The sequence below is a fragment of the Rhinolophus sinicus genome, chromosome 2 (genome assembly GCF_057876585.1).
Source record: "Rhinolophus sinicus isolate RSI-liver-muscle chromosome 2, RSI-T2T, whole genome shotgun sequence".
Lineage (NCBI taxonomy): Eukaryota > Metazoa > Chordata > Mammalia > Chiroptera > Rhinolophidae > Rhinolophus > Rhinolophus sinicus.
Window position 1 is genome coordinate 10998666 of NC_142502.1, and position 12589 is coordinate 11011254.

At 47.2% G+C, this 12589-nt stretch overlaps 1 protein-coding gene across 12 annotated transcripts in view; it reads right to left on the minus strand.

Moving 5' to 3' along the window:
* Window positions 1–12589, minus strand: part of SCAF8 (SR-related CTD associated factor 8) — a 200964-nt gene that overhangs the window by 64650 nt on the left and 123725 nt on the right. For 2 of the 12 annotated variants that reach the window (XM_088795349.1, XM_088795353.1), the window contains exon 22: window positions 9774–9953. The exons of the other annotated variants lie outside the window; for them this stretch is intronic. The gene's annotated coding sequence lies outside the window, so the exon portion shown is untranslated. The remainder of the gene's footprint in view (window positions 1–9773; window positions 9954–12589) is intronic. 12 annotated transcript variants of the gene reach the window in all.

Genomic DNA, 12589 nt, shown 5'->3' on the forward strand with positions numbered 1-12589 from the left:
AGTGAACAGTCATCCATTCTTTTAAATTTTGCTTTTCATAGATCCAGTTTGCTTAAAGCGAATTCAATCTGGTGGCCTCAGTTGTCCTCACAACTAACTAGGAGAGACGATACGGCCATCCAGTTCAGCAGAAGCTTTTTTCTTTTTTTTAAATAGCTGCACAAATGAATTTGCAAAATGAATTAGTGGCAGAGAATTGACATGCCCAGGAAAGGGGACCACTGGAGCTCTCTGGACAGGAACGCCTACCCACAGCCCCGTGGGACAGCAAGCCTGGAAGGGAAAGGGTCCGGGTCGGAGGGGACAGGCAGCCGGAAGAAGTACTTCCGGGGCCCCAGCCTGGCCTCATGGAGGACTCAGGCCTCCAAGAGATCTTCATGGTGATGCATGTGCTTTATCTCCTTTCCTAGGGTAAGTATTTAAAATCGGGAATTGGCTGCTTAAAAGAACCACCTGGAAGGTAAGTGAGTAAAATTAAAAGAAATAAAACGAGAAACTATTAATCCTTATGTGCATCTGGCGGGACGTTAAATGCTTTCATGCCTGTTTTGACAAGTTACTATGTGTTGTGTGCATTTGTCTTCAATCCACAGTCTTTCTCTCATGTCCACAGAGTGGGCACAACACAGTATTAGCAAGCGCAACACATAGGGTCCTATTTACACTGAAAGCCAGAGAGCAGACAGGACTCACGTAAGACCCTGCCAGCCAAGCCACCCCTAACAGGCATAACGGGCCTGGGTTCGGCACATCAAGTAGTCACTCTGCTCTTGGGGACAAACGCTATACTTGAACGGCATGTCTTTTTTGTTTTGTTTTTTAAACAGAATAGTTTTCGGGAAGGCACAGTGTCTGAGTTTAGCAAGCGCACAGAGAACTCCAAACCAGACCCAAGTTAATGAACCACTACGGAGCATGGTATTTTCTACAAACACAACAGTCTCAGGAACACGTGTCTTGGGCAGATCTGAAAGCACAGAACAGAATGGGACATGATTTCTTTTTTTTTCGTATGGGTTGCTTTCTGTAATCATACTGGCCAGGGTCCGGAGTAAGAAAATCTCTTCATTTGCAGTATTTGAGAGCTGACAGTACCCCACGCAGAATTCCCTCATGTGCTCACGAGGCGACATGGCCTGGAACATCCCAGGACAGAGTTCCTGGGCCGCGGCACCTGCATTCCACCCAGCTGTCCAGACTCCCGTGCCCTTTCACAGGAGACCCGAGACATTTGTGAGGGACACATCTCAGATGTTAGCAAGTCCCCAAATTACAAATCTCACTAGAATTCGCAATTTCCCCCTAAAACAGGTATGCAGTGATGAGAAGGACAAGGCCCAGCAGAGACATAGAGGATGGCAGTCAACTGGGCCAACACGCCAGCCAAGGGACCCACTGCCACCCACTTGCCTAGTTGTCGAGGCTATTCACCTCTGTGCTTTACCGAAAGCACAGATTACTCCATGCTGTGAGTTGGCTTGGAATAGCTGAAACCATACACAGTAGAGCCAGGAACACCAAGGGCCACAGCATTAGTTTGCAATTAGTGCCCTATTTCCAAGCTGCGAGAGGTCAGCATGTGACATGCCTGAATGCAGCTCAGCCGGGGTTGGGGCCAGTGTGCCCAGTCCTGTAAGGGGCCCGCACACTCCGCCCCACAGTCTCAGAGAGACAGTTTGAAAACCGCTGGTCTCGATACACAACTCGTTCGGAAAGGCTTCTTCTAAAATGATTTTAAGCACTAGCAATGAATCAGGTCAAATTAGGGGCCACTACAAATGCAGCATTCCCTAGGACCCACACGGGAGCGCCCCAGCACGAACCTCTCTGCTTGGGAACTCAGAGGCCACTTCCTCGATTCACATCTTTCAAGCTGTCTCGAGGCCTTTTAGGGGCCAGATCCTTGTCAACACCAAGCACCACATTTCGGAAGATTGATACCTTTCCCTGGGGACGAATGCCTTCCTGAAATCATAGTGTGTACTGAAAGAAAGCTTGAGCCACTTTACAAATAATAACTCAAGAGGAAGTAACCTCTTCCATTCAGTTCGGTGTTGGAAAAGTATCAGGAACACGGTTCTAAATAATCTTTTCTCTTTAAGCCCCTCCATTTCCCCTCATCACCTATACACTGAGAAAGAGGCCAGAGAAACCCTCTACGTTGTAAAGTCCACGTATTGGTTGCGTAGGATGTGGCCCAGTGGAAGGACAGCACTTACACAGCACTGTGTAAAGCAAATGCTGATGACACAAGACAGAGCAAGGACCTGGCTGGGTACTGTCGGCACAAGTGGCTTGGCTGGGACACAGGAGCAATAGGAAAACAGAATTCCAACAGGTTCCCGGACAACCTGAGCACAGCTCTGACTGTAAACGGTTTGCGAGAAAGCACTGCCCAACAACAAAACGACGCCCATTATGAGACACGGCCAACTTACAAAACTTTGCGATTCAGCTATCTTTTTACATCTTCAAAAGAAACTGCTACTTACGGTTCCAACCACCTGCCACTAAACACATCCTCTCTGCAATTTCAAAGAAAGTACAACCTTGCCCTTAACTGTTTCTCCTTTTCCTAAAAGGATGGCTTTGACCTAACTGGCGTTTTACATCTGGAGAGGGGACCAAAGTGGGATCCTAAAGCTATCGTGGCAGAGGAGGGAAGGAAACAGGGGTGCGTGTCCCCTGCGCCAGGTGCCAGGGGCAAGGCGGTGCTGGGCCTCAGCCCTCCTCCCGAGCTTCAAGCAGCTGTCATTACCCTCAGCTCACAAATGAGGACCCCCAGCTCTCAGAGGCCCGGCCACCTCCTCAGCGCTCACTGCTGCTGCGAGGTGGAGCCGACATTTGAACCCAAAGTCTGTCCTCTTTTCTGTGATGCTTCCTGAACAGAGGGCTGCGTTTCACCCCCAAGGGTCTCCAGGTCAGTGAGGTTGTTGACGGCTCTGCTGCCGGTGGAGAGGGAATATCTGTGGGGCTGTGAGACGGACCTGACCCGACCGAGTGCTCCCTGAGGCCTCGAGGACCTTGCTGGGGTTGAGCCACCAGCGAAGCGCACGTGAGCAAATCGTCTCCTGAGGATCTAGCCGCCAAAAATGTTGTCAGCATTTCTGTCTTCTTTCTCTCTGGAATTAGGACAAGCTACACAATTTTCGCTTTCTCTAGCTCGCTCTTTGGAACGTCTACCGGGATGCTTGCTGGACTGTCACTCTGGAGAAGCTGTCCAGGGTTACATGGCAGCAGTTGGACTTAGGCCAACACACCAGCAGCCACAGGGAACGGGCATGGAGTCATGACTCAGGGAGGAAGGGGAATCCTCTCCTAGTAGTTTCAATAAATGAAACTCGGAGGGCTCAGGTGACAGGAACATGGGGTTCACAAGCCACTCTTCTGTTTGCATTATACTCAACTCATAACATGCTTCAGGGATCTCAGAAGTGTTGACAACAGGCACGTGACTGCAACCAAAGACCCAAATAAATAGTATGTCTTCTCATTTATTTCTCACTTAAAGGAAAGAAATGAAACTCAAGCTACAATTTAGATGTGAAAGCATGTTAGGGTTTGCCTTTTTTTTTTTTTTTTTAATTTCTATGGATCCTCAATTACATTTCAAAAGAATAATTTAAAACTTATCTCAGTGGACACTATGGTATATTCTTTATTTTTGGTTTATTTCAATTGTGCCTCAGGCCTCTGATGTTTCTTAAACTGGGCAATTTTACACTTAAGGAACAAGTAAACATTTAGTGGTGAATATAAACTAAAAAGAGATACACTCATTTCTCACTTACATAGTCCTTTGTGTTTTCAAAAAGGTTTTCACTACAACTATTTAAATGGCCACCAGTGGAATTAGATGGATTCCAATTTTTTTTTGCTACATGTAAAAATGAAACTGTCAACTCACTATTAACAATACTCTATGTTGGGGTGTTTTTCTACTGGTGAGGTGAGCTTTTACTCAGCCATCCCTATCTCTTTAGAAAGGTCCTTTTGGGGTCCAAGATACCCTTTCTTTTGCAAAGAAAGCAACACATCTCTGTAGTGAAATAAAATCTGCAATCCTCATTTTTCAGCACTAAATTCTAGCCCTGCCCATCCTCAACCTCACTGTCTTGTCATTTCTCAGGTTTAGTGACAATAGCAAAGGCCAAACCTACAAATTATTTGTTTTAAGTAATAAATCAGAATGGATTCAGGGTTACCCCTATAATGGTCACTATCATTTATATTCAATGTTTTGAGTGGGAGAAAAAGAGGATTTAAAGGCGGGTGGTTCATATGTGAATCTCTCTCATTGTATGTTTGAAGGGTTTTGAATGAATCATGGCTCCAATTTTGAATGAATCATGGCTGCTATATACTGGGGGGCAAAGTTGACATTAGATCTGATTCTCATAGGACAACTGTAAAGAACACTGACACATCCTAACATACGGAAAATCAGTATGTATCAGGGAACTAATGGGTAGGGTTACACATTTCAGCAAAGGAAAAGACACAAGAAATTATTTTTAGTATTAGTATGTCCCAAATATTGCATGGGACACACTTATACGAAAAATTGTTGAGTGTCTGAAATGCAATGCACCTGTGCGTCCCTACTAGGGAGTCAAGTGGTGGGTACCTCGGGACACTGAGCTAACGTAATGGGTTGTGTTCAGTGCCACAGCAAGGTGGGCACTCTAGAAATGAAGACGTTTGTCAGAATGGTTGTCCTTTACTCCTTTCCCCAACTGTAAGAATACTCCCTTTACAAGTTCCCTTATTCTCCATCACATAATTATTGCAAGCTTACCACATTCCTGGGTCTGTGCTAGGAGCTGAAGACAGAGGCGAATAAAGCGCTGCCTCTGTCTTAGAGAAAGAATGAAATGACGAAGTGAACAGAAGTGTGCTATCAGAGCAAACAGAGCAGGGAAACGAGTCACAGGGGCTTGGGACGGGCTTGCATGGAGGCTGGGTGCTCCTCAGGCTTTCTCTAAAGTAAGACAGAGAATGTGTGAGAGTATGAGTGTGGGAAAGTGAGAGGGTGTGTGTGTGTGCATGAGAGAGAGAGCGGGACAGAGACAGAGAGAAAGAGAGAGAGGGTCAGGGGTGGGGGGAAAGGGGAAGGGAAGGAGAAAAGGGAGTAGTTTCCTGACATTCTCAAAACAAACCACTTTGGAGCAATTTAGGGCAGAAAGCACGGAGCCCTCAGGCCAACCCTGAAGCACGGAAACCAGCATCCTAAGTGATGAAGAGTTTGCCTCACTTTGCAGCAGAGCCTGACCATCTACCCTGCATTTTGGGGAAGTCAATGGTTAACCCTGTTTACAGACTGTGTTCAGAAGGTACACCTGTGACCAGGAAAGCAATTCTCTCATTTCCCAGCACATGTCCCTTTGGAGTCAGGAGGGACGTGTGACCAGGAGGAACGTGTGGACGCTGATGGGACCAACGCTCCCGATCAGAGCAACTGGTGGGGTGCTGTGTCCACCTGGGAACACATTGGAAATAATGTTCCGATGGCTCTGAATCCCTTCCCCTGTTCAAAAGCACAAGGACAAATATCTGATCTGAGGTCATGGTCATGGCAGCGCTGACCAGAACCAGGAGCCCGGCCATCATCCGTCACTCAGTCAATGGCATTGGCCCTTTGGCTTGTGCCCAAGGTTGTAAGGAAGGACTTGCTTTTGCATTTATAACAATAAACAAACGAACTTTTAAAATTCTAAAATAAAATGTTTATCCTTAACACAATGGCAACTTAAAAAACATCTTTAATATTAAGAAAAAAACAAAAACATAAACACAGCTCCCTTTAACCTGTAAAAATCGCTCTGCTCTTTGGCACCCAGAAGTGCAGGTATGCGAATTAGGCCCAGCAGTTTCAATGTACCTGCCTTTCATTCCAATCAAGTTCCTCCCTGAAGGATAATAATGGGTCTCACAGAATGAAGCAGGTTGAAACCGATGCCCTTTTCAGAGAAGATAGCCCGAACTTTCCAGTTCTGAATCCTGCTCCTAACAAGGAGACAATCTCAAATACACTTCTGGTGCAGCCACAATTTGTAATCTGCATGAGACGCTTTGAGTAACCACAACCACACGGAAGCATGAAAGATAGAATGAGAACCAGAGAATCCCCAGCGCAAGGGGCCTGCACGTCATCAGACGTTGCCTGCTTGGCTCCCTGAGCTGTCTAATGTCCCTGAAGGCGACCTTTGTGCACCCTTGCCCGAGGCTGGGCCTCCTGAGGCTTCCAGTTCTTTCTGGACCGCTCCCAGGGCTCGGGAGCCTGCACCCTGCCCCTGGCGCTACGAAGGATAAGTCCAATCTTCATTTATTTTAAGACAGTGCCATTAAACCCCTCCAACGTTCTCCAGGGTGAGCACATGACCGTGTTTCCCCCAAAATAAGACCTAGCTGGACCATCGGCGCTAATGCATCTTTCGGAGCAGCTAGGTCTTATTTTCGGGGAAACACGGAACTCCTCACCTGACATACACAGTGTCCCCAGATCTAGGTCACTCTTGTATGGACACATTCAAAATGTGTGCCTCTGTGTGTGGAAACTGGCACTGAAAAAAGCAGACCTCAGGTGTGGTCGGATCTGTGGGGAGCAGGTAACTGAGGGGGACTGTCACCCGTCTCAGCGTGACCCACACTGTTCTGCCGCCGGGGCCCAGCTTTCCTCGGCGTCCCACAGCCCCACGAGCCCGGACGGACACTGAGTCTCTGCCTGACGGGCGACTGATGAGCAACATGACCTTACCCCACACCCCCAAAAACTGAGCTTTCCGGACCCAGGTACAGAAGCCGGCCAACATTTCAGTTGTCTTTTCCACTTTGGGTCACCGATAGGTATGATTAGCACTCATGGTATCCGTTTCTTCATTCGAATCGGTAATAAATGAAGAGGTCAAGTCTGAGGTCAGCAATCTCTCTCCCCGCTTTCAGCCCCTTTAAATGAGCCTGTGCCAATCTACAAGAGCGCACTGAGAATGAACAGAAAGCTGCCATGGCAATGATGCCACATCTTTGAAACGCATCCCTGTGCCTGGCGAATGGCAGCCGTGCGGCTCCTGGTTCCCAGCTGTCCTGTCCCTTGCTCCCTTCATCTTGTCTCGGTGCTCCTTTTTCATCCAGCTGGGCTGGCTTTCCTCCCCGCGACCAAGCTGTGGCTTCCAGTCTCTGTTCCGCACTCCTGGCAGTGGCAGGTAAGCAGGTGTCCCCCAGGCACCCCCATGAGATCAGGGTCCCATGGCAGCCTGGCAATCCCACCTCTCTGGGCTGACACTGGCTCATGAACTGGGACTTTGCGGCTGCTGCCAACCCAGGCCCTGTTTCTCCATCCTTTCCGTAAAGAAACGTAACGTTAAGCTACTTTCTTAACACGCGTTACTGAAATCCCGATGCCCAGAATGTATGACATTCTTCATTCACCAGTCAAAGAAGCCTCTTTAAAAGCTGCGATCCTTATTTCTGGCAGGAATTGTTCTCAGTGAACCTATGCCAGTTCTGTTGGGGCAGAGAATCCCATTTTAACAGCTGACAAATCTTTTAATTAATTCTTTTGAGCATCACGCTGGGCATGATGACAAGTCCACTGGCCTCTAGTTCTAGGAAACCACCTTCTTCTTTGCCTGAAAACCAAAACACTTGCCTAGTTTCAAGCACAGAATCCTTGACTGCTCTCCTCAGTTCCTGGATTTGGGGGCCATTTGGAGGTCCACCTGTAAGTTCTTTGAGTTCTCGGGGATGTAATTTTTCAAGGCCAAGGCAACTCTGAGAACGAGGGCCCTCTCACAGCCCCCCACCTTCCCCAGGCGTCCATTCCCTCGTACGCAGAGTCTTTGCTTTAACTATTAATCTAAAGCCACAGCCCCCCCCGACCCCGCCCTGCAGCGGCCTCTCCCTCCCTCATTCTTTTCACCCTGAGCAGGACTGAACAGACACTTTCCTTGTCGTCCGCATTTTACACGAGCCTCATGTCAAAGCAACACTTAGCTGTCTCCTCCTCACAGTCATCTCGGACTATGCGTCCTCCTCTTCTCTAAGTGTCCTTTCAGCGTAGGTCCCTCACGGCGCAGGTTTTGCAGGAGGACCTCGTTTCTTTGTCATCAGGATTAGGTGTCACTGTACATGTATCCGCAGGGTTACATTGTTGAGTTTACCGTATTATTCCGCGTGGGTCAGCTTCCTTTTTGGAAACTCTGACCACTGAATTTATGTCTGAACCCTCTGAAACCTGTCTTCCAGAAAACGTTATGGTACGAGCAGCAGGTAAGCCTCAGGTAAGAAGGCCAGTACTAGCACGCCCATGTACAAAGCCACAATGACAGCCAGCCACCCACTTTACGCTGTGCCCACCTGGACAAACAGGCATCATGCGCCCGCCTTGTGAAGAGAGACTCGGGCACATTCAGCCTGTGGCCCCACGCAGCCCAGTGAGCAGGTGGCAAACCCAGGGGACGCATAGCCCTGGCGACTCCAGAGCCCGGACGCTTCCTTGACCCTACACTGTCTTATTAGTCTCCCTACAAGGTTCTGTCTCTTTCCTTTTTCTTTAAGAGGCTGATTTAACTACTTATTTTCCAGTGTTTATACGTTATTATTCTTCCTTTCTTCTAACTATATTTTTAATGTTCGGAAAGGCCAGGAGTGGAGACGAGCTCCTCAAAGCCTGTGGTTTACCTCCCCCACCCTGACCAATTTCCACGAGAGAGCACATGTGATCAATGCCTACGGGTGTAGAGGGCACCCAGGCCCAATAAATTCATTAACTAGCTAACACGACTACTTGGTGGATTTTTCTAAATATATTCTCACAACTTACATTGATTGTACGAACATTATACACATTTCAAGTTCATTCACAAACTGGAAACATGGTCTTAAAGGAACCTGGACGTGTTTGTTAGCCATGCTAAGCAACTTGTCCAAAGCTACACAGTTAATTCATGACAGAGTCAAGGGCTGCAACCTAAACTCTCTCCTTTAAAAACGAGATTAATCCAATTTGTTTTTAGATAAACTCCTGAGTTCATTTAAATACGTAGCTTAATTCTAGCCCAGGGAAGTCTGTTTGGAAATCAGATGTGTAGCGTATATAGTACAAAGAGGAACATTTTTGCTCAGTTGAACAGTTCTGTAGATTTAGATGCATTTTTCATAGTTTTAAAAGTTATAGAGATCAATGGTTTGGCAGCTGGATGAAATAATTCCACCATTTAAAAATGTGTAGGGTCCATCTGCTAAGCAGTTTCACGTTTCTACTGCAGACAAACAATTTGGTGATAGCAAGCTGTCTTCCAATTAATGCTCCAGAGAACATTTTATTTCAAGATTTTCAGACCGAGCGCCAAGATTTTCTGGGATTCAGTTATATGAAGCATCACCATAATTTTTCCCTTTTATGAGTCTTTCATATCTAAGGTTAATAAGCAGTTGTGTCTTGAAAAATGTTTTGCTGTATTTTCTAAAAAGCTTCGCTGAGGTTCTTTAAATGGTGACCTGCCTTTAATCTTTCCTAACCTGATGGATAACAACATTTAAAACCACCATCAAAAACATGTAAAACCACCACTTGTACTTACATCATTCCCTCTTTCAAAATTATGCAAGTTCCCTTGTGTTTTGCCCTGAGCAAACTTGGACTCGGTCTTTACAAAGGCTCACTGTCCCAAAGAGATTCATTTCGTTTTCTTGGGCTTGCTCCCCCCATCTCACCCGAGCCATCTTTCTGTAAAATCATACCCCCTATCATCTTCCAAAGCCACGAGACTAACCTTCCTGATGAAGCCTTTCAGATGAGTCCCGCTTAGCCGCCAGGCCTGGTCCCATGGAGTCATGCAACACAGGGTACACACTGCTGTCCGTGCTTTCTGCTACTATGACACTCGGAGCTTCTAACCGGATGACAGCATTTATTCTCTAGCACCCAACACAGTGCCTGGCCACTCAATCATCTGTTGGGTGAACAAATAAATAAACAAAGCCTAAAGCCAAACGATGACCAATACGTGCTCATTCTTTATCGTTCAAACTTTTCCTGTGTTGGTACTATTTCAAAGAGCAATGTAGGAAAATCTGAACATCTATACATTAAATCTGAAAATCTATCATACGTCTTTTTATTTGAAAACTGGAAAAGAAGTCTCATACTATGGCACTTTCTACCTCATCCTATAGCTTTTGGTTTAGAGTGTGTCAGCTTTATGGAACCATAAGCCATGGCTACGGGACATACGGATACGGGCCCAATGTCTCAGTCAACCTCCTGTCAACTACAAACCAGTGTAGTGTTAGGTACAGGCACCAAGGAATTATTTCAGGGGACGCCAACGAGGCTGGGCAGAACGTCCTTTACTTTCCTTGGATGGAAAAGAGAGAACAAACTAGGTAAAGCGATACGTGTCTACACGAGAGAATGCCAGTAGAATCAGCACCGGTACAAGCAGTGAAGCAGGAAACGAGGCTCACGGCATGTGGACGGGCCTCTTGGAAAGAAAACCCAGGAAGTGAAGTATCTTTCTCTTGTGCCAATTCAGGAAGGTGACAACACAGGCCACCGCGGACAGCACAGTGACATTAGGGAGAGGTAGCTGGGGAGACGTTGCAGGTAACTGGTCATCTGGGCTCAAGGACAGTCATCAGTCAAATGTTTGTAACTTTCAGAATGCTCAACTTCTCCTGTGTAAACTAATCATGTCTGCCAACTCTGGTGCCTAACGCCCTCCACACCAGAACACAACGGGCATTAGGTCAACTTCACTTTCTTTGAATTCTAGGCGGGGATGTGTATTTTCACCATCACAACAGAACTGGCGTCTACTGTAATGCCTGAAACATGTGGTGGGTACTCGGTATCTATTTCTGAATGAATGAATGGGTTTCTTCAGTCCTGAACGTTTAGAATATTCTAGGACTACTTTGGGACGTCCTGATGGAAGCCGTCTTCCTTCCGCAGCCAAGAGCTCTGTCCTTGTAACACTGAGCACACCGAGCAGGGGTTCAATGCTGACATGGTGGCTACGTTTCAAAGCCCTGGGGGTGATGGTGTCATCATAGGTGACGTCACTGATGGGACATTTACAAAGCACACGCGAGCACTGTCGCCAGAACAAGGTCACCAGTCAGCCTCACATTTTTGCAAGACAGGTGTGAAGGCAGCCTCCTGTATGAGCAACGGGATCAGGGGTGAGCACAGAGCAAGGCAGGTGTCAGAGCCAGGATCTGAACCCCGTCTTCCAATGCTCTTTTTACTCTATCCCAGCTCCTGTGAAAATCCAGAACCTGGGTGAGACGTCTGTTACAGAAGAACGCCATTTCCCCACCTCTGACTGTCAGGAAACCACTGGTCACAATGATACACTACCTCCTTGCCGCAAACTAGAAGGACCATGGCTAATAGACTATTATTTAGAAAGCAGGCAGAGTAATGAGCATTCCCAGTCACTTCACCACCTCCCTCCTTCCCGAGTGACTCTTTCCCTCTGAAGACTCTAAAGATAATACCGCCTCGTCCCAATCTGCCGAGCAACGTTAAACACACCCACAGACTGTGCCCCACTCACTCTTCAGCCCCTTACTCTCAAGGCTTTATTGTGCTGTGTGCTCACATTGCAGCGGGGAGTGTTCCAATGACCTGCTAGGCCACACATCCACGTTCGGTCGGCCCTCATGCTCTGGGCGCCCCTTTCCCCTGAGAATAACTACAAGTTTCTAGGTGTCTTCTGGCAGCATCTGCCCCATTACACTCGTCTGGTCCCACCTACATCGTCTGCCCTTAACTCTTTTGTTCTCAGTATCTCCAGCTGTACACCGTGCTCCCTGGGCTCTGTTTCTGCAGTGCACAAGGGAGGTGCAACACCATTTAAGAGAGAAAGAGAGAGAGAGAGAAGGGAGGGAGGGAGGGAGGGAGTGAGAGAGAGAGAGAGAGAGAGAGAGAGAGGAAATTCCCACCCCTAACACAAACATGCACAATCTCCCCGGTTTCCTTTCCACGGCCGAGTGGTTTTTCTTATAAAGGGAGGAACACGTTTATTTAATGCTCCTTTCCACGTCATAAATACAACCAAGGCTAAGTTTAATGTATGTAAATATTCAACTGAATTGTGCACTTAAGATGATATATGATGAATATTTTCAGCTAACTATAATGAAGAGTGGTCATTTTAAACAGAATTTCCTTGGGGGAATACAAGGAATGTTCAGGGTTTTCCAAAAAAGTGTCTTTTATAAACTGTTTGCTGCCAAGTGTCCCCCTCAGCGGGGGAGCGCTGCTCAGCTGCCCTGGACAGTAATTCTGGTGACTAACAGCCTGCCTGGTGACCGTGGGTATTGAGACTGGAAACAGTCGAAATGCAAGCCACACCCAATTCCCATCTAGATTCTTGAAGAACCATCAAATCCAATACATACAAGACGGCTTGTTTGCTCCTCACACAGGAATACCTGCCACCCACGCACCCACTCTGAGGCTGACAGGACATGAAAAATGAAATACACACCCAAATAACTGTAGTCTAGAGCTGCGTGAGCCGGGGCTGTGTGTGTGTGCATGTGTGTGGGGGGGATGTTTGCTTCCAGACAGGGTTACTGA